The sequence below is a fragment of the Nicotiana tabacum genome, chromosome 11 (genome assembly GCF_000715075.1).
Source record: "Nicotiana tabacum cultivar K326 chromosome 11, ASM71507v2, whole genome shotgun sequence".
Classification (NCBI taxonomy): domain Eukaryota; kingdom Viridiplantae; phylum Streptophyta; class Magnoliopsida; order Solanales; family Solanaceae; genus Nicotiana; species Nicotiana tabacum.
This window is the reverse complement of record NC_134090.1, coordinates 87680393-87705861: the sequence shown is the minus strand read 5'-3', so window position 1 is coordinate 87705861 and position 25469 is coordinate 87680393. Positions and strand designations below refer to the sequence as shown.

Sequence of the window (25469 nt, the reverse complement as noted above, 5' to 3'; positions counted from 1 at the left end):
TCCATATCTATTACTTGAAATTTCGTATCTTTGACTACTCCTTATGCGAATGTGGTGAGTATTATCTCCCCTTTTGTAACAACACTTGAATTGTCAAATCCAGATAAGGTACGTGCTTTGGGTACCAATTTGTCATCAACTTGCATCTCATTTACCACTCTTAAGAGAATGATATTTATAGAGCTACCTGGATCAATCAAAACTCATTTCACATTAGTATCATGTACAAGTAAAGATATTACCAGTGCATTATTGTGTGAGATCAGCACGCCATCTGCATCTGCATCATCAAATGGTATACTGTCTTGTTCCAATACTTGGATAACTCGCTTTCCGTGGGTGGCTGTGATTTTTGACACCTTTTTTGCAGTCGTATATGTCACACCATTGACCTCTTCCCCTCCGCTTATGACATTAACCGTTCTTTTTGGTGATGGAGGTTTTGGTGGCTCATGTCTATTCTTCATATATGCTTGCTTGCCCTTCTCACTAAACAAATCGGTTAAGTAACCTTGCTTTAACAAGTGCTCTACCTCACCTTGTAATAATCTGCACTCTGCTATTTTATGACCGTGATCATTATGAAACTCTCACGAGAAATCTGGGTTTCTTCTGTTGGGGTTCGATCTCATTTCTTTTGGCCACTGCACCTTATCTTCCATGCTTCTTAAAACAGCTACTAACTCAGATGTGCTAACATTGAAACTGTAACCGCCAATCTTTGCTTTTGTACTTCTGTCATTTTACCGTGTGTCTCACTTCTTTCCAAACTTGGGTGAGGAACCCGTGTCTCTGTCCCTTAATCTGGAACCGTACCCCGGGTTCTCCTGTTTAGATCGTGAATCCCTTCCTGCTGGTGCCATGTAAGGCTCGTACTTGTTCTTACCGGAACTTTTTTCAGTTTCTGGTCGTCTAGAACTTACCCTTTCATCCCTTATGACTGAGTGATAGTATCTTCCTCTATCCGCAGCTTCGTGCTATACCTATTGTAAATATCATTCCAAGTTGTTGCAGGGAATTCTTGTAAACTTTCTTTGAGTCTCCTCGTGGCTTCTGAGATTTTTTCAGTTAGGTTACTTGCAAATGCCATAGCCGCCCAATTATCATGTACACGTGGTAATATCATCCTTTCACGCTGGAATCTATCCACGTATTTCCTGAGTAGCTATGTATCTCCTTGTTTTATTTTGAAGATGTTTTCCATCCTTTTTTCGACTTTTTGAGCTTCCGAGTGTGCTTTTATAAATGAATACGCAAGCTCAGCAAAAGAATCAATAGAATTTTCAGGTAAAAGAGAATACCATGTTAGTGCTCCCTTTGTGAGTGTTTCACCAAATTTTTTGACCAGCACTGATTCAATCTCCTACTTGGTCAGGTCGTTGCCTTTCACGCCAGTCGTAAATGCAGTTACATGATCTCGTAGGTCGGTTGTCCCATCATACTTAGGGATATCGGGCATCTTAATCATTTTTGGAATCGGCATGGGAGCGGCACTTGGCTTCCAGGGTTGTTGATAATATTTATCAATATCCACTCCTTTAATTACGGGTGGAACACGAGGTATCTGCTCTATGCGTTCGTTCTGCTCCTTGAGCTGCTTCTACAAAATTAGTACTAAATTTTGTAAATCAGAATTAATTGGGATACCTGACCTTCCATCTCGAGATTCGCTGGGAGTTCATCCTCTGCCCGAATTGGCGAGTCCTGAGTGTGAATTCTCTACGGTTGCGGTGTTTTTCGGAGGCGCAATCGGTGGTACAGTTGGTAATCCACTAACGAAAGCTTGAAGAGCATTGTTCACGTACGTTCTGCAATTAGTTGTTTCAATGCATCATCAACAATTTGCTCTTCCCCTTGTTGGTTATTCACATGTAATGTTGATCTGTCATGTGAGTTTTCTCGAGAGTGTCGAGGAAAATTTTGGGGTGAAGGGATTGGAGTGTCATTCTCTTGTTGATTTTGTTGGTTCAACTGGTCTTGCTGGTTTTGTTGGTTTTGTTGGTTGTTGTCATTAGCAGTCGACATGATTTTTTAATAGAAAAATGAATTTGAAAAGTGAAAAAATTATCTGATTTCCGTTAACAGAATCAATTTGTTTAACCAAAAAATAGAAATTTCGGTCAAAGCCTATTTTTAGAAGTACCCGGGCTACTGATTATCAAGAAATTCAATATTCTCGCAATAAGAAAGGAAATTAGAATATAAAATAGCAAAGTAATCAATAAAAAGCAAAAGAAAATAATTGTATTCCAATAATAATCAGAACGTGTTTGTACAAATGAAATCTCTTTCCCTTTTATAGGAATCTATGAGTACAACGTCTTTTCCCTTTTATGACCGAATTATTATGAGCACTAATGATATTAATGAGATGTTATAATTGGTAATCGTAATTGTTCATGAAGATTCTATAACATTTGAGATCATTCACTCTCATTAATTGCCGATTCATGAATCTTTCCTTTTTACTATCTTGATTCATTCCGCCAGTATCTCTTCATGTAACCATTTAAACTTGAACGACTATATCTTCTCCTCTCGTGGGTGATTTGCTCGTATCTATTACGACTCGTGCCTCTTTTAATGCATCTCTCCAGCTGTCACTTTTTCAATGATCCACATGTCTTGTCATATCAGCCATTCAAATAAATCTACTTGTAATATTTATTTTTACCAATACACGAATGAAGTATAATATTGATGGAGTTGGAGTTTGAATACTTCAAGTGAACTAAATTCAGGTAATAATGCAATAAGCATTTAATACTAGTGTAAATGGGTAACAGTGAGGACACTATTAACAACACAAGTTAAATTAATATTTTCACCAAGAAACTACATCTTTTTGGTATGCTAAAAATAAATTTGCACCGGTAAAATAACATCTTCAATAAGAAAATAAAAGAAATATCTTCAATAGATAAATTATACCCCATGAGTAAATGAAGAATTAGATAAATTACAAGATCCCAAAAATTAAAATAATAAATCTCTTATTCTTCTAGGCAATACTTGTAAACTATTCATCATAATTTAATACTTGTAAAGAGATTTAAGTTGTATTTAACAATTATAGAATAGCACAAATTTTATGTTATAATAAAATAATTATAAAAATTAAATTTGATCTCAATCCAAAATTTTTATCAAGACCCAAGTTTTTTGATTTTGAAAGAAAAATAAAATAAAATATTTGAGATTAAGAGAGATGCTTTTTTTTTTATGAAATTTTTAATTTTGGAGGCTCTTTTTTGAGTAATCTTGTTAAAGATTTCATATAAAATAATAGAATATAGGAAAAAATAAACGACAAATAAATAATTAGGTAGTAGCTCCGTCTCAAGTGAGATTACATTTTTTCTCTTTCTAGAGTTTGACTAATTTTTAAAGCTTAATTGGATAAGATAATTTAATTTTTAAAAATTACAATTTAAATATTTAAAAACTGTACAAAAGTCATTATAAATTATAATTCTTTTCATGTTAATATGATAAAGAAATTTAATTTAACTAATTAATCAAAGTATCATATAAATGGAGACGGAAGGTGTAGAATAATACCAAAAGATGGATTAAAATTATTGGGGGGCCAGTTAGGTCAGTCCTTTATCACACCTTGTTTATGAAGATAATATTGCAGGGACTGATGGCACTCCAGAGACCCATTGAAGATATCAAGAAATCCTAACAACCGTATCTTCACCTTTTATTATAGTGTTGAATTGTTTGGAAATTATTTTTTGTGATTTTTCCTTTACAACAAAGTGATGATAATGAGTTGGTAATTCAGATTCTCTCAAATCCTTGCCAAAAAGGCTAACATCTCCCAAGATTTGATTTTGGATAATGCTTCTCTGGAGACAAGTCATCCCCTAAATGTTAAAAATCCAAGAAGGGTATTAGGTAGTAGAAGTAACTCAGATAAAAAAGATTCAATTACTGATCATGAGTTCAAGCTTAAAAAAGTTATGCATAGAGATATGGAACGTTCAGAGAAGGCAAGAAATGACTACCCTTTACTCTTCTCTCCGATCTCTCCTTCCTCTTCAGTGTGTCAAGGTATATTCATACTCAATTAATTTCTTATCCTTCCCTTTCACGTCCAGAATTTTAGGATAAGTGGGTTCAGACTAAATCCAATCTTATTGTAGTAGCGCGCGCGCACATATATATAATGAATTTAGGTTGAACTCATGGAATCCCCTAGATCCACCAACCTTAATCCCCTGGTCAATTATAGTGGTGGATTAATGGTTAAAAAATAACAGTTAACCACTCATATTATCCACTAAAAACTGGCTTGGATAATAAACGTTTTAAAAATGGATCAAATATGAATAAAAACCATATTATTCATTTAAAAAATAGATAACCAATGGATAACTAATAGGTTTAACTTTTACATTTGTAAAACCAAAAGTGATCATATTTAAGAAGTCATGGATAATATGGTTACCCATATTATCCGTCGGTTAACCCATTTTTTATCTATATTAAATATATATGGGTCGGGTCAGATAGGGTCTCCTGGAAACAGCCTCTCTGCTCCTCGGGGTAGGGGTAAGGTCTGTGTACATACTACCCTCCGCAGACCTCACTTGTGGGATTATACTGGGATGTTGTTGTTGATGGGTCGGGTCAGATAATTTATCCATTTTTTCATTACCCGTTTTTTACCCGAACCATATCCGACGTGAGTCGCCCGTTTGCCACTCTTGGGTACAATACAAAATAAGTTCCACCTTATTGTATATCTATCTTAATTTCCTTAAGCTTTTCTTCCCTGAAACTTAATCCGAATATATATGGCAAGTAATTATTTTTTCCTCCAATGGAAAAAAATTAATTATAGGAAAATAATAAAAGGGAAAGGTGTTTATCACATTAGTAGATATTTATTTTTGAAAGGATTGGATATGGTTAATTGAAATTAAACAAGGGTTCTTTTTTTCCGGATGGTTTCTTTTTATTTAGGGCAAAAGATCAGTATCGGATCACATGCATGAGGCAGTGAATTATATCAAACAACTGCAGGCAAATATGAATGAGTTAGAAAGAAAGAGAGAAAAGCTGAAAATGGTTCCCAATTCAAGTCCACATGGCAGGTTGGATATTATTAGTTCCATTATTGTATCCTCAGATTGTGTCACAGTGAGTCCATGCAATGGTGGTGTAGAGATTTTAATCAATGGTAATTATAGAAGGGAAAGTTTACCCCTCTCGAGAATTCTACAAGAGCTTCTGAAAGAAGGGTTTGATGTTTCTGCCAAAGTTAATCAAAACTCACTCCATAGAATTCAATCCGAGGTACAGTAGATATCTACTTTATATATCGAAATCCTCCGATGATGACTTACAGATTAATAGGGTTTTATTCATGAAATGTTCTACGCTTCCAATACTTCATCCGTTTTATTTTATATGAATTTTTTTTTTATTAATTTGCTTTTAAAAAAATGTGCGAAACTCTTTAACTTTAAACTTTTCATTACGTACCCATAGTGACATTCCTGTGTGGCCATATAAATATCATAACATATTTGAAACAAAAAGTTCTAACGTTATTTTTAGTATGCATCAAAAGTTCTTTTTCTTTCTTATGCTTTGTGTCTAGACGAAACACCTCCGTTTTAATTTATGTGATACAGTTTCTTTATTAATCCATTTCAAAAGAATGTCACATTTTGAAAATAATTTAACTTTTAGCCTTTTATTTTATTTATTTTATACTTAATAAAAAGCTTTTATAGCCACTTAAATTGAGAGTTACATATAAACTTTTACTCCCTCCGTTTCATATTATATGCGTTTCTCTTTTACACGCCCCTTACAAAATATATTAATTAGGAAATGGATTAGACTATTCTACCCTTATTTATGTCTTAAAATATAATCTCTTCATTGAATATTTATTTTATTTATGTGTTACCTCTATCTTCAAGAAGAATTATTACTAAGGGTAAAAAGGAAAAAAAACAATCAATTTTGTCTTGAACTTCTAAAATGACAAATAATTTGAGACAAATATTTTTAGTAACCATGACTATTAATATGAGACGGAGGGAGTACTCTTTAAGCTTTTAAGACTATGGTAGCATTTGGACATAGATTTAGTTAAAACTTGAAAAAATAATTTTTGAAGTTGTGTTGAAAATTATTTTTTGGAAGTTGAAGTTGTATTTGAATATGCATTTTATTTGAAAAAAAACTTGAAGTTTTGTGAGTGAAAGAAAAAGTTTCATCCAAAAACTGCTCTAAACCAATTTTTGGGAACTTGAATTTTTTTAAAAAAAAATTCAAAAGCTGATCATGTTCTATGAACAAACAGTGTTTTTAATTTTTTTGTTAAAAAAATATACCCAAAATCTATAGCCAAACGAGTGCTAGAAGGTTCAAAAGTTTCTTTTTTTGAACTCTCTATTGAATCAAACTAATTGATACGGAGGGAATACATAGAAAGTGAGAAATAATTTATTTTTTTTGGTTTCCATTTGTTGTTTGAGCATCGAACCGCCTATAATTAATCATCCTACTGCAGGCCTGTGATGAGAAATGCATCAATCTTCATTCGCTGCAACGGAAGGTGATTGATGCGATCAACATTGATGTACAGCTAGATGCGAAATCAGAATTTGAAGTTTATGGGTTCGGAATTTGCAACAGAACCCATAGTTCGTCTTAGTTACTGGCTTCCCAATTAAATATTTATATATATTAAATAAATTTTCTAGTATAAATAAAATGTTTAAGCAAAAGTGACTGAGTTCGGTCGAACCCGCATACTACAAGCTAGCCCCGCCTATGTGTATAGTCATATGAATGTCATGACATGATCAGAAATCAGAACCATTGAATAATGTCAAGTACTGCAGCTTTGCTTAATGTGGTCATCATATATAGGAGTAGTTCTTTCCCTGATCTCTTAAAAATTAGGCGAGTTGTCATTTCCAGGTAATTAATGTTTCTGGAACGATATGTGATTATAGTTTATTTAATAAAAGAGGTGAGGAAACAAGATTTTCTGGTTTGTACATCTAATGCTTGATAGTTAATGAGATTTTCTAGTTGTTTTGAGCCTACCATGTTTGACTTGCAAGAGATCATAAATGATGTAGAACAAAGTAGTAGACTAGTAGGCAATGAGAAAGACAAAATTATTGTGCACGTACTAACGTAGTCTTCAAATGTTGCATGCTTTGATGGAATCGGAGGCGGATCCAGAATTTGAAGGTCGCAAGTGCATTTTTTGATTCAACCAAAAATCTATTTTATATATAGGGTGTTCACTATTAATATACATATATTAAATTTTTGCCGAATTTTATGAGTACCGGTGACCTCTCTAGTTATTGTATAGATCCGCCTCTGGCTGGAATAATAGGACTTAGGAGAGTCAATAACAGTTTCCAATTTCTGGTAAAACGTGGCTAGTTGGTTTTACAACTGCATCGGGTTTGGGTAAGTATTTATTGTATTCATCATTGACGAGATTATACTGGGTTGTTGTTGTTGTTGTTATTGAATAAAAAGTACATCGAAGAGATTTGACTTATTTTCTCGAATGTCTATAGAGTTGAAACGTGAGTCCGAAATTCAAATTTGCTGTATGTGCTATTGAAGATGAATGCTTCCACGATCTTTTTTCAAATTAATGAGCTCCCTCGTCACGTAAAAGGAGCATATATCTTGGACAAAATTGGAATGCCCAATTTTAAAATCAGATGGCAGAGAATCCTTATATGGCCATAGGACCTATTTGTTTTGAGAGCTTATATGTAGAAGGGAATTAGTTTCCCCTTTCTGTTGTAGTATATCCTTTATGTATTTTAGAGGTTTCGGTTTTATGTTATGTCCCCCGCTATTGTACACTTTTGTTAATAATATACAAGATAGGGGTCCCGGTCAAACCCCTACCACCAAGGGTGTTTAAAACCTGGGTGGATGGATTAATTTTAGAAAAAAAAAAATTGACAAAGAAACTAGTCGTGTGTTATCTTCTTTCCTAATCAAATTTAAGGTGTGTTTGGTATAATGGAAAATATTTTCCGTGCAAAATGTTTTCCAAGAAATACTTTCTTAGAAAACAAGTAGTAATTTTGTTCATTTTTCGGTGTTTGGAATGCAATTTAAGAAAAATGACTTCTCAAGAGTATTCATAAATAATTTAGATATAATAAACATGAAGCTAAACTTTCAAACTAATAACCTTCCGAACCCACAAATTTCATAAACATTCAAACTGTTAAACTTTCAAAACCGCGGAATTTCGAACCCGTAAACTTTATAATTTCTAAACCCGTAAACGTTCAAACACATAAACCTCTGAACTCATAACTTTAGAACTTGTAAAATTTTGAACCTTTAAATCGATAAATAAAAAAACTAAAACTGAAAAATATATTTAAAAAAAATTCCGAGGGGGAGGGGGGGCAGGTGGGGGTGGGGAAAACAGAAATTTAAAATTACAAAAAAAAAGGTAAAAAAGTAAAAAAAAAAAATTGCTGGAAAGGGTGTGGAGGGTTGGGGTGGGGGTGGGGTGGAGGGGTAGTAGGGTGGGTGGTAACGAAAAAACTGATAGGTTAACTATCGGGGCATCGAGGTCGATTCGGGAGCTCGACTGGGAACTATCGAAGGTGATCAAAGTATGGCTAACAGTTATAGTAAAATCAACGAAGGCTCTTTATTGCCAATGAAAAGCAATAAATGATGAACAATAATGAAGATAATAAATGAAGCAATAATATCAAGAGAATATGTTTTTCGTGTGGAGCAACTGAAGCAACAGGGGTTTAAAAAATGACAAGGATCCCCTTTATATAGGAGAGGAATCTCAACATAGTACAAAATACATTAATGACAAAGAAGCGAAGATGGGACAGCTAGATGACACCCTGATTCAGGGTTAGGGTTGTCCACTAGACTCCGTCAGTCTTAGTCGTGTACCTTGGGAACTTCCCATTTCTACCATAGCCATGGTCAACATTGTAAGGTCGGGGCCTCAACCATAGCCTTGTAGCCTCGAGGCTTCAAGATGATCTTCTGAGGTGCCTCGATGACGAGGAATTGGACCCTCTAATTTCACCGTACACACAAGCTATCACCCAAAAAAATGCTAAAACCAGTCACTAATCTGCGGGTATCAACACAAGCAGCCCAATCACTATCGGATTAAGCAGTCAAGGTAAGATCAGAATAGTGGGAAAAGAACAGTCCAACATCGAGCGTGCCTTTGAGGTATCTCAAAATGTGCAAAGCAATAGACATGTGAGGAATTCTGGGACACTTTAAGAACTGACAAAGATGCTGGACAACAAAACAAATGTTAAGGCGACTGTGTGTGAGAAAAAGCAATTTTTCAATCAAACTCCTATAGGTCTCAGGCTTGGAAAGCATATCACCAGAATTAACAGATAATTTCTCATGAAGTTCCAAAGGACAGACCATAGAAGAAACATCAAAATAGGCATACTCAAGACAACAAATCATCGATGAATTTCTTTTGATTCAGCAGTAGACCAGAAGAGTAATAAGAAACCTCAATGCCTAAAAAATAGTTCAAAGTGCCCAGATATTTGATTTTGAGTTGATCATGTAAAAACATCTTCAAATCAAGGATAGCTTTGAGATCATCACCAGTCAATATCATATCATCAACATAAATAACCAGCACAGTCAAGGAACCAGGAGAACCCTTGACAAAAAGAGAGTAGTCATTGATAGAATAAGTAAAACCTCTAGAACATAAAGCTTGAGATAATTTGGCATACCATTGCCTAGAAGCTTTGCAAAGACCATAGAGAGACTTTCTTAATCTATATACCAGAGGAGCAGAAGAAACAAATTGGCCAGAAATTGAAAGACCATGAGGCAACTTCATGTAAACTTCTTCATTTAAATCACTATCACATCTAATTATAACAAAGGCCACTCTTGTTTAACAGCCACTTCTATGAGACACTTGACAGTGGACATCTTCACAATAGGGGAAAATGTCCCAATGAAATCAACACCTTTCACTTGTGTATCACCCCTAATCACAAGCCTAGCCTTTTACTTTTCTGCACCACCATCAACTTTATATTTCACCTTATAAACCCAATACCAACCAATGGCTTTCTTGCCTTTAACTCTACAATATCCCAAGTGTGATTGGCTTCTAGAGCCTTAAATTTCTTCCTCATTGCATCATTCCAAGCAAGAATAAAGGCTGCCTGAGAATAGGTAGTAGGCTCGAATTCAACATACTCAAGAATGGAATGGGAACAATAAGTGGATGTCTTGGGAAGAGTGCAAACATAGTCCTGAAGATAAGTAGGAAGATGATGTTCCATGGGGAATCTTCTCAGATGAGAAGAAAGAATAAAAGATGATGGAATAGAAGGTGAAACAAGTGAATGAGCAGACAAAGTGGCAGCGGAAGAATGAGGAATGCTAGAGGGGGAAGAGGGATCGACAGCAGTAGAAGGAAGAGAGGAGGAAGAAGGTGATGGAGAATCTGCAGTATCAAAGGGAAAAGAAGAGGGAGAAGATAGAGGAGAATCAGAAGAATCAACATATACATCAGAAAGTACAGGAGTAGGATTAGGTACACATGGAGATGAGATGGAAGAAGTAGCAGGAACCACATTAGACTGAGAGAAAGGAAAATAGTATTCATAAAATATGGCATCCCTAGATATGAGACATTTCTTAGTGGTTAAGTTGTAAATTCTGTAACCCTTTTTAGCAAATGGATATCCAAGAAAGATGCATGTCACAACCCCGGGCTTTAATTTATCCCTGTGAGGTATAGAAACTGTGGCATAACACAACAACCAAAAGACCTCAAATGAGAGTAGGTGATCACCTTACCATACAACATTTCAAAGGGGGATTTGTCATTAAGAAGTTTGGAGGGTAATCTATTAATGATATATGTGGCTATCAACAAACAATCACCCCAAAATTGCATGGGTAAATTAGACTGAAACAACAATGCTCTAGATGCTTCAAGAAGGATCCTATGTTCTCTTTCAACCATCCTATATTGTTGCGGGGTGTAGGAGCAACTAGTCTGATGAATTATTTCATTTTCTGATTAGAATGTAGAGGCAGAAAGACTTGAACCCAGCTTTAAAACATTGTCACTCCTAATGGGTTGAACTTAGTATGGAAATGAGTCTTGACCATTGCAAGGAATGCTTTTATCAAGGGAAATGCATTGCTTTTAGACCCCATTAAATGTGTCCAAGTGGCTCTTGTATAATCATCTACAATAATTAGGAAGTATCTAGCCCCAAAATCTAAATGTGTCCAAGTGGCTCTTATATGAGTTGGAAAGGTTTGGTAGTAGTAATGGAGCTATCTGGAAAAGGTAGCCTAGTTTGCCTTGACATAGGACAAACATTAAAAATAAAAGGCTGTTTAGAGGATAAAGAATGGGATAAGCCAGAATTAAGTTTCATCCTAACAAAAGGAACATGTGCAAATCTTTGATGCCGAAGCACACCAATTTTATTCATTTCAGTACTATTACAAGTAAGGATAACAATGCACACATTTGGTAAACTAGGACAACTAAACTTACAAGTGGATTCAGAAACATGAGGAATAGAAATGGAACTAGAAACAAGAGAATTACAGACAAATTCAGAAGTAGGAACAGCACAGGAAGAAAAAGCATTATTCATGGAATGCAAATCAGTAAAAAGTTGAGATTGAGATGGTCTTTTCCAGACAAACTTGTAAAGACTACTGTCCGGTTTACCAACATCCAGAGGCTTCTTAAGAGAAGGGCCATGTGGCATAAGTAAACAAGATTCATAAGCAAACATGACAAAATACTTAAACCGTTGAATGATCATGTGCACAAAAATAAGATTGTGCTGGAAAAAAGAATATAAAGAACATTGTGCGGAATGAGAGATGGATGCAAAGTAAAAGAAATAGTGTTGGTCACCTTTACTCTGTATCCATTAGGTAAGGACACAAGATAAGGAACATGTAAAGGAGTAAGATTAGAAAGAAAATCCTTATTAGATGTCATGTGGTCAGCATCTCCAGAATCAATTATCCAGGTTAGATTAACTGTTTGAGAAAGCATGCATGAATTAAAAATAGCAATCTTCAACAGGACACCAGTTAATAATGTACCAGCAAAATTGGCAGATGCCATGAGGTTAGACTGAGGGGAAGAATCTGACACATGAGACTATTGTAACAGAGTCAGCAATTGATTGCACTGTTCCATGGACATCCCAGGAAACATGAAACTCTGTTAAGAAGAACTGGAAGTACCAGAGTGAGAAGAACCATCAGCAATATGCCCAGTACCAGGGAACTCATGTTTAGTAGTAGCATTTGCTGCAATTCTTCTTCCCTTGGTGAACTTGAAATTGAAAGGGAAATCATGAAACTTGTAACACTTATCAATTACGTGCCCAAACTTCTTACAGTACTTGCAAAACATGAGGACTTTGGCCTGATCAACATTTGCCCTTTGATCAAAATTTATCCTTTGATTATATTGTTGTTTTGGAGGAGGAGGAGGAAACTTGGCATAATTATTGGCAGTCGCATTGAATGAGGCTAAATCTGAATTGACTTGAGGAGTAGAGCTAATGTGCCTCTGACTCTTATCTTTGAGCAGTATGTTGTAAGCAATGTCAAGAGAAGGAAGTGGTTATCTCATAAGGAGATTGCTCCTAACACTAATATAGATTTCATTAAGTCCCATTAAGAATTGATATAGCTTGTCCTCCTTCAATTCCCTTTGCAAGGGATAATTACAAGGATTTACAGAATACTTACACATGAAGGCCAACTCATCCCACAATCTCTTCAATTTGTTAAAGTGGGATGCAATATCTAGAAACCTTGACAAGTGGAAGCCAACTCCTCCTTAATCTCCAAAATTTTGGTCTCATTGATAGTACCATATCTGATTTCGAGCTGCTTCCAAATACACCCAGCAGTTTCAGAATATTGAACGCTCTTAGAAATTTCAGGAGATTAGGAACTAGTCAACCAGGATATAACCATGTTATTATATTTATTCCAAAATTTTAATTCTGCTGCATTATCAGAAGGTTTGGGACAAGTTCCATCTATAAATGCTATTTTATTCTTTGCTGATAGAGCAACTATGTTTTTTTTCCAACCCCCAAATCAGGTAACAGAAAATAGAATAGGCACTAAAGAATGCCAGGAATATCAGATGAATGTATGAATGGAGGACTCAAAGGGCCCGGGGAGCATGTAGAAGTCGAGATGGTACTATCGCTCAAAGTCATATTGAAAACAACGGAATCAGGCCAAATTAATATGAAAAGATGCATGAAAAGCCCTAGGGTGACAAAAAAAAACAAATACAGTATACAATGAGTGATAGCAAGGTCATATTTACCACTATTCTTCGCTACCAGAAGAAGAACGACCTTCAAAATTAATAGAAACCGCAAAAACGAGAGCTTGATTTTGTTCAAAAGAATTGCAAGCAACCTCGACAGAAAAGACAACGGCGGACGTGCTCCGACAACCTTGCCCGAGCCTCCCTCCCTTCATTCAATGCTTGACAGCTTCAAAATATCGACTCCTCCCACCAGAAATCAACAAATTCGACAAAGAACAGATGACATGAAGATGAGAGAAGATCCACAAAACTGCGTGAGGTTACCATTGGACGAAAGCAGAGTGCGAGATCTACACGAATCCTCTCTCTGATACCATAATAAGCTTCAAAATCTGTGAACCGCCATGAATACTTAGCTAGGGTTTGGGGAGAATGTACACGAGAGTGAGAGAGAAGCTTCTCGATTAATTTCTGATTTTCCAAAATGAAAAAAGTATTTACAGCAGTACATAAAATGATATATATACATTGGGCCTAAACTACTGATCCGTCAACTAAAAATCAATCTATTATCTGTACAAAATAAACTTATACGGATTTGGGCTCATTTGTGATGTGGCCCAGATGCCATATTCTCCCCAAGGCCAGTTTGATTACAATAACACTGTTGGAAAAAGAAAAGGAACGTTCTTATTATCTCTTTACCCTTAAAATGGTACAGCTAAATTTGTTATGTGATTTATATACAAGAAAACTGAAAGAAACAAGATTAAAAATAAGACATAGATATTGAAATTCAAGAAGATGACAAGTCTGGCTCTAGGCGCAATGTTTCCGAGGACATAAATGAAAGCAATGTAAAAGAGAAAATAAAGTTGTTTAATTGAAAGCGAAAGTGAAATATAGCATATGTTTTTTCAAGATTTTTGTAACTTATAATGGCTGTTGAGCCTGCTATTTATAGACAAGAGGGGTTGCTCTGATGGTAAGCAACCTCCACTTCCAACCGAGAGGTTGTGAGTTCGAGTCTCCCCAAGAGCAAGGTGAGAAGTTCTTGGAGGGAAGGATGTCGGGGGTCTATTTGGAAACAACCTCTCTACCCTAGGGTAGGGGTAAGGTCTGCGTACACACTACCCTCCCCAGACCCCACTAAGTGAGATTATACTGGGTTGTTGTTGTTGTTGTTGTTGTTGTTGTTGTTGTTGAGCCTGCTATTTATAACTATGCCTAGGGAAATAAGATCCTAGGATCAAGCCCACTTAAATGATAATAAAGAGGGCATTGATGAATACGTAACGACATGTCATGAATACAAATATTCCCTGCAACAGCCACTCATTTAATACGAGAGAATATTCCCTTATGGAATGCTATCTGATGGCAAATACTCGATCTGCTCCAATTGGCTATGCTTCCTTCGGGATTTCCCTGACGTCAATCGCAGTTATCGTATCTGGTACTGATTGTTAACTGACTTTCCTTTTGTCTGTCTTTGGTTCCATGTGCCATCCTATCATTCGACCATTTATTATAAATGAATTTTACCCCATACGGATATTCCCCCTACTTTCCGGTGATATATCTTTGTTTCATCGGGAAGTTGGTGAAAATCTCTTTCTTGGAGGAAAAGTTCCTGAACAGTTTCTGACGCTTGAAAGGACACACGTCTTCTCGTATTTTAATAACCTTAACATGTGTTTTCCTACGATTCAACAAGTATTTTCGCCAATTTTCGAGGTAACCATGATCACAATTTTTGCCATCTATTTTTTCACTTCTACTCATTACTTTACCTCTTTACCTCCAAAGTTTTTAGTTTTCATAAATCCTTATTCTACTCTACTCTTATTCTGCATTTTCTTAGAAAGTTCTCCATCTTGTTTAACATTCTTAGCGAAAACTTTTATTGCCTCTTTACTTCCATGGCTTCTTCTACTGCATTCTTTAAAAACTCTAGCCTTCTCTTCGATGGAGGCCTAAAGAAAAAAAGGGACGTCGAGGCAGATTCTGAACCTCCTACTATAAACACCATCGTACCCAAACACCTTAGTTCTGCTAACGAATTCCATGAGAAGGCTTTTTTTGTGTCTTCGCGGACTTGCGTTGTTAGCAGGTATCCTTCCTCCATTCGTCCTTCTAGTATCCCTAATGTGAAGGAGGACTGCAACTGCCATAATTTTGACATTCTTGCTCGGGATACGATAGAGCGTGTTACCATTTCCACGAAGGATTTTACGTATGTTTATACGTATCCCTTTACTTTGGGTCCATTCTCCTTGGGATAGAATGAAGGGCTTGACCCCATAATTTTTGGAGTTTGGCACCGGTACCAAGTCTTTTTGGCACAAGTAGGCCCATATATATGATAAACGGTGGCTGGCCTCCAGATGTTCAAGAAGATCGGGGAAACCCTAACCCTTGCATACATGATGAATCTCTATTTCCCCAAAATTTTCCGCGGGGAAGAAATAAACTTCAGCAATCTTGGCCATCACGCTCTTCTCACCAGCATGGATAATGACAATGATCGTGGGTGGATGGAGCGATTAGTTATCATCGCTACCAGGGACATCATCCTGGCCACAACTCCGCTTTTCCCGAGACGTGAAACCAATTTCAATAATTTTCGATTTATTCATTTCCTTCATGAAAAGATTGTTTTTCGTTGTTGCTGATTTCCTGTTTCTTTTGTTCTTGCTACCCGATGATAACCACCAAGGGTTCAAGGCCTGGACTAGTGGGTTCAGAAGATTTTGGACATCACAACATCAGAATCCCATCGGTGGAAGGAAATGGACCTCAAATACGAGTGGAAGGACAAAATCATGATAAACTGAGTCATTCTTCCTTTTATATTTGAACGAACATAGGTAACCTTTACGGAAGAATTGCTAACTCTATTTTTTGCTTGATTTAGGACTTTCGTAGGGCTCTGTCACCTGCCCCGAGGTCGATATTTTAACTGACCCTGAGGAGGCCAGGAGGGTGATATAAAGTGCCCTTGCTCGAAGCAGTGCCCACGGATCTGCTTCCGACAAAGGTGCTTCCTCTCGGAGTCCCCAGCCCGAGAACAAACAACCAAAAAGGTGACAATCTTCCTTGGATGGGGCTCAAAATAAGAAAATAATGAAAATAATGACCGGGCTGGCCAAAGTGGTTGTTGTAGAGGACGGGGAATCCAGTGATGAAGTGGCTCCCCATCAAAGGAGAAAAATGTCTTCATTAGCTCAAATGGATGCTCAGTCGGGAGAGCTTCAAAACCCGACCGCAGAAGAGATCCAAGTACTTTGGACTGAGATGAATCTTGTAGATAATGTTGATTGTCACTTTCTAGCCGCTATCGCTGTCTCCGGTCCTAGGAATTCAGACCTTGGGCCTCTTTACGTCAACCATCGAGCAAACAACAATCCGCACTGCCTCCACCGTAGATGCGTCTCATCCTTCCATACGAGCAACTTCACGCCCCCAACACCAACTGCACCTTCGCCACTAGCACCCACTACATCTCCTACACCGACCACAAATGTTCGAGAAAGGGTGTTTCTCCTCCTCGGTCTCCTGACCATTGCAATTTAGGGCACGATTATTCACCTCCTTCCCTAGATCCTCACAGGATGAGAAGTGATACTCTTTGAGTTTCGAAGGAGTGATATCTATTGTCCAAGCCCGCGAAGCTTACGAACTATCTGAAGCCACCAGCTTCAGAAAAATATTGGAAAAAAATGTGCTACCTTTTGGGAATTCTTGTTAAACAATTTCATGCACAACACGATAGTGGTATTGTACTTATTTTCTTAGAACTTCTTTTCCATTTATCTGCTGCAATGGGAACTTTAACTTTAATACTCTTTTTTACTAGACCAACTTTCTCACTTTTGAAAGATTGCAAAAGTCGATCCTCGATAAGCAAGGACTCGCTTTCGAGCGGGATAAACTGTTGGCCGAAAGGAATCAACTTGCTACGCGCCTCCCAGTGCTGGAGGCAAAAGCTGCTGAGGCAGGAGAGCTTGAGGCCCGGTTGCAGCAAAGTGAATAGGATATGATGGCCCACATCCAGGAAGCCACTCAATTATATGAAAAACTTCAAAAGGCTAAGGCTAAATGGCCAAGATCTACAATATTATGCTTGCTGATGTCGGGCGCGAGTCCGCCTTCGAGGAACAAATGAATAATTTGAAAGAAGCATTGAGATCCAAAACCAAGGAGGCCAATGCCATCGAGGAGAAGAGGGTCTGAATGGAGGAGAGGGTAAAGAGGTCGATGGACCAAAACTGGCCTCATCCCATTAAGATTGTTGAGCTTGATGCTCGCCCAGTGCCTTGAGATTCGAGAGGGACGACCTCTAGGCCAAAATTGAAAAACTTCAGGCTAAGCTCCAAAACCAAGAGGATTCCCTCATATTTGAGAATACTTATGCAATAAATCATATGAGGAGGAAGACCTTGGAGGAGGCCAAAGCGGGCATTGCTAACATAGATGACTGCATTGCCCAGGCCCGAGAACTATAGTTGTCCGCTCGAGAACGCCTTCCCGTTGCTGCAGCTGATTCTTCAAGTATTGGTTCTGAGTATTTGGGGATCGAATGGGAGGTTGAAGAATATAAGTATGGAGGCCAAGAACCAGCAGCTGATCTGCCTTCCTCCCTTCAGGCTCCGCCAGCGATAATGCTTTGATTCTTTCTTCTTTTCTCTTTTTTTCCTTTTTTGTACTTTCTGATTATTCCAAACTTTTCATATAGTTTGGCATTTTGATAAATAAAGAAGATTTTTGCTTAAGTGTTGTGCAAAATACATTCCTTTTGCGGTTAATTATTTAAAGCTTCGGGTATACTTTCATCCGATAGCTTTTGATTTCGGATATATATTTTTTTAGAATCATCGCTTTACTATGAGGGTTTCCTAAGAGAGAGCTCTCTTATGTTTATGATGCTCTTGAAGAGGATGTATCCTATTCATTCCAGCACAAGCATTTGAAGTTTTTGTTAACTTTCATATGATAAAATCAACTCATCATTCTGACAATAAACAAGATAAAAATAAAAGGCCTTTTACTTTATTCCTTCTATCTTTCAAAGTACATAAGTATTCATTTGCTAAAGTAAAAACAACTGCCAATACATGAGGCTAACTTGTACTACTTATATCTATGGGGCTGATCATGCAGTCCCCGATCCTGATGAGACATTGTTGTTCCCGGTTCTAGTAGTCCCCGATTTTAGTATCATTCTTGTTGACGTATCTTATACTATTCCCTTAGTGTTCGAATGTGAATTATGCAAATTGGAACACTGGAAGTCTTGCTTCGTTGGTGGAAACAACTTGTGAATGGTTAAATAGTCTTTGGTTCGATGGCAAGCTTTGCTTCCCGTAAGCGATTTTCCATCGAGCCAAAGATTATTTAACCATCCCTATAGCAGTTTATCATTGATCTGAAGACTTCAATGCATTTTCATTTAAAGGTCTTATCCTTGCCGATGATGCTCTTTTCGTAGTATGCTTTCCGTTACTGCCTTGTTAAATACCTTGCCAGAAAAATCTGATTGGGTCAAAAACCGGTCGAATAGAAAAAGACTGCAGCACAAACATTCGGTATTGATAGAATCCATCAGCAGTAATACTTTTTGAGGTGAGTCGTGTTCAATTGCCGGGCAGTTTTACTCCATCTTGATTTTCAAACTCGTACGACCATTTATCGGTTACAACTGAAACCCGGTAAAGACCTTCCCATGTTAGACCCAGCTTCCCAGTGTTGATTTCACGAGTGCTCTGAGTAACCTTTCTCAAAACCAAGTCTCCTACTTTGAAGTAGTGGAGATTGGCCCTCCGATTATAATATCTTTCCATCCTTTGCTTTTGAGTCGCCATCCTTATGTATGCAAGTCTATGCGTTCGTCTAGAAAATCCAGCCTTACCAAAAGCGCTTCATTATTTTCTTTTTCGTTCATTCGGGAGAGCCTTAAAGTTGGTTCCCCTACTTTTACCGGTATCAGAGCTTCCACGCCATATACAAGATAGAAAGGTATTTCTCCCACGCTTGACTTTTCCGTTGTCTGGTACGCCCATAGCATACCCAGTAACTCTTTGAGCCATTTTCTTTTAGCAATTTCTAACTTCTAGTTGAGATTTTGGGTAATCACCTTACTGATTGATTCACCCAATCCATTAGCGCTCGAATGGTACAGTGAGGATGCAATCCTCTTGATTTTAAAATCTTCCAAAAATTTTGTGACTTTTGAGTCTATGAACTGCGTTCTGTTATTTCAGGCAATCTTCTTCGGTATTCCAAATCGACAGATTATGTGGTCCCATAGGAAGTTGCTCACCGATCTTTTGGTAAGGACCTGTTTCAACCCATTTAGTGAAGTAGTAGTTAAAATTAAAAGGAATCGTACCTTTTCGGGACCTGGTGGCAGCGGACCAACTATATCCATCCCCTATTTCATGAATGACCATGGGCACTGTATCGAGTACAAAAGTTCCGCCAGTTGGTGTACCAACTGCACATAACGTTGACATTTGTTGGATTTCTGAACGAACGTCTTTGCATCTTGTTCCATCCGGGGCCAATAGTATCCTGTCTTAACTAACTTTAGAACAAATGAATCTACACCAGAATGGTTCTCGCAAATCCCTTTGTGGACTTCTCTTATCACGTAGTCCGCCTCGGAGGCTCCCAAACATCTGGAAAATAGACCTTGGTACGATCTTCTATATAATTTCCCATCCATGAGGTAGTAACGAGCTGTTTTGGTGCGTAGTGCTCGGGATGCCTTCGGTCTTCAGGTAATTTGCCATACCGAAGATATTCGACGAACTCATTCCTCCAGTCCCAGACTAGGTTGGTTGAATTGACCTTGCAGTAACCATTCACATCCAACACCAAATGTACAAGTTTAACGACAGTTCCAGAGTCAGATCCTTTCATCTCCATAGATAACCCCAAATTGGCCAATGCATTCGCTTCCACATTTTCTTCCCTTGGTTATGTATGATCGACCATTCCATGAATCATGTAAGCAATGCTTGAACTATGTTTAATATTGTTGCATGCGTTCTTCCGTTGTGTCAAAAATCCCATACACTTAGTTTACTACCAGCTGGGAATCACATTTTATTTCGATGACCTCGGAGCCAAGTCCCCAGGCCAGTTCAAGTCCTGTAACCAAAGCCTCATATTTGTCTTCATTGTTAGTTAATGGAACAATCTTAATGGCCTGCCTCAGGGTTTCTCCCGAGGGTGTGACTTGAACTACCCCGATACTGGACCTTTTTAAATTGGAAGCTTCATCCGTAAAGAAGGTCCAGACTCCTAATGTCATTTTCGACACTAGCACTGGTTCTTTAGCAGCCACGGGCATTAACCTAGGACTGAAATCGGCCACAAAGTCAACCAAAACTTGCAACCTGATCACAGTCCTGGGTTTGTACTCAATTTCGAACATACTAATTTTGATTTCCCATTTATCCAAACGACCTAACAATTCAGGTTTTTGAAGGACATTCCTTAAGGGAAATGTCATCACAATGACTATCGGGTGGCACTGAAGATAAGGCCTAAGCTTTCGAGAGGCGACTACGAGAACTTAGGCCAGCTTCTTGAGGTGCGGATAATGAGTCTTCACTCCCGATAATATTTTACTAACATAATAAATAGGAAAATCCATACCTTCTTCTTTTCGAACTAAAATGACACTTACCGCTACTTCTGAGACCACTAGATATATTAGCAAATGCTTGTCTTCTCCCAGTTTTGACAGTAATAGGGGGCTTGATAGGTACTGTTTTAAGTCTTTCAAGGCCTATTGGCATTCCAGAGTCCATTAAAAAAATATTTCTTCTTTTTGATAAGTGAGATGAAATGATGGCATTTTTTTGAGGATATCGAGATGAACCTGCTTAAGGCTGCTAACCTATCGGATAGTCTCTACACCTCATTCACGCACGTCAGCTGGTATGGTATATCTTCGATGTCTTTGATTTGGTTGGGATTTACCTCGATCCCTCTTTGAGATACCAAAAACCACAAGAATTTTCCGGAGCCAACCCCGAACGCACATTTTTCCGAGTTGAGTTTCATGTTATGCTTCCTCAAGATATCGAAGGTTTCTTGGAGGTGTTTCAACTAATCACCTGCACTCAAAGACTTGACTAACATGTCATTAATGTATACCTCATTAACTCATGCCTGACCGTATCATCAATCATTTGATCAGTGTTTGACAATAGGAACGAGTCTTTAGGGCACACCTTATTTAGATCTTTTTAATCTACCCACATTCTATACTTGTTATTCTTTTTGGGTACTACAACTATTGGCTAACCATTCTAGATATTTTACCTCCCATATGGAACGGATATTGAGAAGTCGAGTTACCTTTTCTTTGACAAACCTATTCCTGATCTCGGTGATGAGACGTTTTTTCTGCCTTAGTGGTGGGAAGTTTGGGTCCAGGCTTAGGTTGTGCATGGCCACTTCTAATAGGATACCTGTCATATGCGAGTGCAACCATGCAAAGCAATCTGGGTTAGCTTTAAGAAAATCTATAAATTCTAACATGACTTCGGGATTGAGTCATGTTCCCAAGTGAAACTTTCTTTCCAAAAACTCTTCGAATAGGGCCACTTGTTCGAGTTATTCTGCAGTGGACTTGGTCGCATCCGTCTCCTCTAGTACCTGAAGCTATCTCGGTACCCGGTGGGATACCTATGACTCCCCACCTTTATTATCTTCGTTCGACAAGGGAGAAGTCAATGATTCCTATAATATCTATTTGATGGGCTCCTTCCGTTTGCTGCAAGAAATTGTTACTGCGTTTATCTCCATTGCCGCCGGTTGATACCCTCTTATCTGCTTGATTCCTTCCTGGGTGGGGAATTTCAATAGTTGATGATATGTTGAGGGCACATCCTTCGTTTTATTTATCCATGGACTTCTGAGGATTCCATTCTAACCCATGTCGACATCCACCACTTTGAATAAGGTGGTCTTGGTTACCCCTCGGCATTCGTGGATAGCACGATCTCTCCACGGGTTCTCACACTTGTCAAGTTGAATCTAGCTAAGAGTTTTGTTGCCAGAATGATTCTTCCGGTCATCTTTGCTTGCTCCAGCACTCTCCATTGAATGATGTTGGTTGAGCTTCCTAGTTCAACCAAAACACGCTTAATTTTGAAATCTAAAACATTAAGAGAGAGAGATTACCAGTGCGTCAAAATGCGGCAGAAGGAGTCTGTCGGCGTCTTCCTCCGTGAAGGTGATATCATCTTCCGCGACTTCCCAGACTCTCTTGCTATGAGTCACCGATATCTTTGTTTTCTTGGCTGCTGAGAAGGTTACATTATTGATTTAGTTTCCCCCAAGATCATGTTGACAGTTAGTCGAGGGGAGTCTTCCGTCACCTTCGAAGGCTCTGTATTGTCTCGGCTTCTGCCGTAGTTGTTCTTGGCTCGATCTCTTAAAAATTCCTTGAGATGGCTATTCGTCAATAATGTCACCACATTTTCATGTAGATGCCGACACTACCCAGTTCTATGACCATGAGTCCCATGATATTCACACCATACATTGGGATCCTTCTGGCTAGGATCGAATCTGATTGGCTTTGGGAATCATGCTTCTTTGATTTTCCTCATTGCCGATACCAACTCCACTAAGCAGATGTTGAAGTTGTATTCCGATAACCTAGGATATATGGAGTCTGGGGCTCTTGGTACCTCTTTTTCTTGTAATAACCTGCTATTCCGACCACTGTTGGTTTTTCTATCTGGAGTGAACCTATCCGAGGATCGAAACCCTTTATTGTTGCGTCCCTCAACTCTTTCATATGGTAGGAAATAACCTTGGGAAGATCATCGATCCGTATCAAAGTTTCTTCTAAACTTGTCCTAGTTTTTGTCTCGGTCTCATCCCTTGGTTGATGTTGGGAACCCGAACTGATCATCTTCTATTCTTATTTTTGACTCGTAACGGTTATGGACATCCTCCCATGTGGTTGCTTGGAATTCGAGTAGGCTTTCCTTCAACTTTCAGGAGGCGTCGCAACTTCGTGGATTCAAACCCTTTGTGAATGCCTTCGCTTCCCACTCATCTGGTACAACCAGCAGCAATATCCTTTCTTTCTAAAATCGGACCACGAATTCTCACAGCAATTCAGACTCACTTTCTGTAATCCTAAATATGTCCACCTTCTTGGCGTGGACCTTCTTACCTCAGTGTGGGACTTAATGAATGAATCTGCAAATATTTCAAAAGAGTCAATGGAACGCTCAGGTAAGAGTGAATACCATGTCAGGGCCTCCTTTGTGAGGGTTTCAACAAACTTCTTCAGCGAGACTGATTCAATCTCATATTGAGCCAAATTGTTCCCTTTCACAAGCGCGGTGTAGGTTGAGATGTACACTTGCGGATCCGAATTCCCATCATGTTTTGGTATATCCGGTAGCTTAAACCTCTTTGAGATCAACTCTGGTGTTGTGCTGGATTTAAATGGTAATTGTGTGTATTTTTTTGAATCTTGGTCTTTTAGTACTGGTGGTGCTCCCTAAATCTGATCCATTCGCTCGTTCATCTCCCTCATAAACTTCATAAGCTCTTTTTTGAAGGGATCATTCCTATTATTGTTTCCTGATTCGCTACCGGTCCCTCCAGCTTCGTCAAAACCTTCCTCGTCTATAGAGGTGTTTTTATCGATTCTCTAAGTCGTTTGATTTGCAAGAACGTTAGGAGGAATCTGGCCTCTTCCATTTGCGTTGTTGGAAGAGCCTGACAACGCTTGTTTCAACTCTATCATTACCCCATCATGCCTTGATAGGTGGATCATGATGGCTTTTTTCTACTCTCTCACGATTTTCACTGTTTACACGACATGTTCCTCCTCCGCGTTATCGGGGGTTGGCTCCCGAACATGCTATGACTATCCAGCCAGTCGTCTTGTGTATTGTAGCCCTATTCCCCTTGTTTATTGCTTATTCTATGCTCACTTCTGGTTACATGGCTTGTCGGGGTGATTGGTTTGGTTCTGGAGAGGTTTCAGAGTGAATTTGGACACTTAGTCCCAAGGTTGGAAGTTTAAGTTGAAAGTGAAAACCAGATGTTGACTTTTATGTAAATGACTCCGGAATTGAGATTTTGATGGTTCCAATAGATTTGTATGGTGATTTTAGACTTAGGCATATGTCCTAATTTGGATTTGGAGGTCAGTAGGTCGTTTTGGCTTGAATTGGCGAAAGTTGGAAAGTTGAAGGTTTAGAAGGTTGAGAAGTTTAATCGAGAGTTGACTTTATTGATAATGGTTTCATATTTTGGGTTCGGGAGTTGGAATAGGTTCGTTGTGTCATTTAAAACTTATGTGCAAAATTTAAGGTCAATCGGAGTTGGTTTGATAGGTTTTGGCATTGGTTTTATAAGTTGGAAATTTATTAGTTTCAATAGGCTTGAATTAGGGTGTGATTCATGATTTCAATGTTGATATATGATTTGAGGCTTCAACTAAGTTCGTATCATCTTTCAGGATGTTTCAGTATGTTTGGATGGGGTCCCGGGGGCCTTGTGTGTAATTCGAAAAGTTGGCGGAGCTTGGTTACACTTTGTAGAAGTGCTGAAGTTTCAGGCATCTGGTGCGTTCCCACCTGCAGTGGGATTGGCCGTAGATGCAGTGCGGCATATGCGGAATGTGATGGAGTTTTTGAGGTCTGCATATGCATGGGATTTTCCGCAGAAGTGAAAGGGCTTCTACGATGAGAGGTCCGCAAGTGTGGAGTGAGGTAGCTTGGCCTTGGTCGCAGATGCGTGAGGTGATACGCAGGTGTGGGTCAGGGACCGCATAAGCGGTCTCACAGGTGCGTCGCTTCTGCCGTAGAAGCGGCAGGTCGAGAGTTTAATGGACTTCGCAAAAGCAAGCCCGTTTCCGCAAAAGCGGAACCGCAGGTGCGGTAGTTGAGCCCGCAGATGCGAGATCGCTAAAGTTTAAAATTCAAAGGGCTTAGTTGTTTTTCTTATTTTTGAGATTTTGATGTTCAGATTACTGTGATTTTTGGAGAGGTTTTCACCTAAATTGAAGAGGTAAGTGACTTTTAATCACTTTTGTCCATAAATATTGAATACCCATTGATTATTTCACCTATTTCTCACGAATCTAAGT

General features: G+C 38.3%; 1 long non-coding RNA gene and 1 pseudogene across 1 annotated transcript; one reads left to right on the top strand and one right to left on the bottom strand.

Annotated features, from left to right (window-relative positions):
* The first annotated feature begins 3661 nt into the window (after positions 1-3661).
* On the top strand, positions 3662-7031 carry LOC107817852 (transcription factor bHLH36-like; annotated as a pseudogene).
* Positions 7032-8717: 1686 nt separating this feature from the next.
* On the bottom strand, positions 8718-13858 carry LOC142166311 (uncharacterized). The gene is made up of 2 exons (XR_012696630.1): positions 13385-13858; positions 8718-9303 (listed from the first exon to the last, which is right to left on the bottom strand). It is a non-coding gene; the product is annotated as an uncharacterized LOC142166311 (long non-coding RNA).
* Positions 13859-25469: the final 11611 nt, after the last annotated feature.